We start from the raw sequence: 2,500 nt of genomic DNA, 5'->3' as shown, positions 1-2,500 counted from the left end.
GAAATTAGAAATAGGAATGATTTGGTCAGGTTGAATCCACAACATTTTCTGGTGCGAAATATATGTATGTATATATATATATATATATATATATATATATATATATATATATATATATATATATATATATATATATAAAAGAGGAAAAGAGGAAAAGACCTGATTTTATTTTAGTTTTAAGTTATTTTTTCCTGCTACTTTCAACTGACTACCTCAAAACCTGTCTTTGCCAGCCACCACGTAATCTTAATCAGATGAAGAATATTTCCGAAATTTAAACTTTTTCTCATGTAAAGAAGACCCTGGACTGACCATAAATTCTTCTTTGTTTACATTTTTAAAAAAAATCACATGGCAAATGCCAAAAATAAAACTGATGAACACATTCATCTTAGGTATAATTTTTTTCTTGCGTTTCGATGAGTTTCAATAAGTTAGGATGATAAAGACAGACATTTTGGTATATGGAGTTGGACGTGAAAGCAGAAATGTTTTTTTTTATTTTTTCATTCTGATATTGAACTGTCCTCCCCTTCATGAACTGAACAGAATCACATGACGATAGCCAGATAAGAGCACATCAAGTAATCTACACTAGCGTTGAATTATGATCAAAGATGAAACGAAATTTACAAAAAAAAAAAATCACATTTATTGTCATTCCTATTATACCTGCGGAATATATGTACGTATATATTCTTTTTACTTTATACCTTCATTTGGAGTTCAAATAAAGAATACGTTGACACTACGATAAACTTTATTTCCAATATCTGCACTGTGTATTTTTACGAGTAAGAAAATACAATTATACGATTAATAAATATGTCAATAACCATTACAGTTTGAAAAAATAGTTTAATATATTATTCTTTTCACCACCAATTGCATGTTACAGATTAAAGATGCACATGAAATACTTGCACATAAACGTGAACAATTAGATAATTATATACATATTCACACACATACATGTATATAAAATAAGATATGAATTTATACTCACCTGACCGCGCGTTAGCCCAACAGATACCAAGTCGAAGGAGGAGCATGCAGACAGCAAACTTTTTGGTACGTAACTAGGTCAGATGCAAAAAAATTATAATAATGATGAATAAATAAATAGATAAATAAATAAATAGATAAATAAATAAATGAATAAAAAAATAGATAAATAAATAAATAAATAAATAAATAAATAAATAAATAAATAAATAAATGAATGAATAAATAAATAGATAAATAAGAATAGTAATAATATCAATAATAATGAATAAGATAGATAAATAAATAGGTAAAGTTAAATAAAAAAAAACAGGTAAATACTAAATAATAATAAACATAGAGACAAATAATAACGAACAAATAAATGAGTATGAAATAAATGGCAGACATTACAGCATCTTGCTTAGGTGTTTATCTAAACGAATCTTAACATTTGAACTAAACTACATTGCACTGCCTCTGCAGGAAGTTTATTCAATTCATTAACTACAGGGTTGGCGAGGTTGTTTCTACCTACTTCCAAATTAAATAGATTTCCTGGGAGTTTACGACCATTATTTCTTGTCTGATTCCCATTCGGTGTGAAAATTTCGTCACTTTTGATGCTGTCAATTTAGAATCTTAAAGAACTGTATCAAGTCATTTCTGCGTCTACCCTTATTTAGGGAAAACAGATTCATATGTTTTAGTCGATTTTCATATGATTTACCTTTTATATTTGAAATCAGTTTTGTGGCTCGCCGTTGTTCAATCTCCAATCTGTCAATGTCAATAATGAGATTCGGTGACCATATGGAAACAGCATATTCCAAATGTGGACGAACTAACGATTGGCTTGTTAATGAGAGATGAACTTTTAACGTCAAAAGATCGTGCAATCAGTCCTTGAATTTTATTTGCTTTCGCAGAGGCTGAAATACACTGCTTAGATGATATGAGATCGTTACTGATAATTACGCCGAGATCTTTTTCACTATTCACTTTTGTTATCGAATTTCTAAATAACTTGTCTTCGTAGTTACTGTTATTTTTACCTATGTGCATAACCTTGCTTTTACTTGAGCAAGTGGCCGAGAGTTTGATTCCCAGTACCCACTGCTAGTTTTGTCTCGCTGGTTCCCGACAGCAATGGCCAGTCGGGGAGGCGACCCAATATCGGCTTTAAAAAAAGATAAAGTGGCATGACGTAATTGACAGGGCCCTACCACGAGTTTTTTACTTCCCATGTTGCGGGAGTGGGATGGTAGCTTTTCACTTTCGTTATGACAAACATTTGTGGGAATTATATAAGTGCACATTAATATATACCTTACAAATACATGTATATATATATATATATATATATATATATATGCATACCATGGATATAATATTCATGTTTTATTCTTTTATTTTCTCTTTTGAAGGCTAAACATCCACAGAAAGGCTCAATATGACAAATGAATGAAAGAACTATTTTCCACTCCCCTCATTAGAATTACTAACCAATTTAATG

Source organism: Oratosquilla oratoria, chromosome 21 (genome assembly GCF_046742065.1).
Source record: "Oratosquilla oratoria isolate Oo_2021 chromosome 21, ASM4674206v1, whole genome shotgun sequence".
In the NCBI taxonomy this organism is placed as follows: domain Eukaryota; kingdom Metazoa; phylum Arthropoda; class Malacostraca; order Stomatopoda; family Squillidae; genus Oratosquilla; species Oratosquilla oratoria.
The sequence above is the reverse complement of the archived record's forward strand: the minus strand, read 5'-3'. Positions refer to the sequence as shown.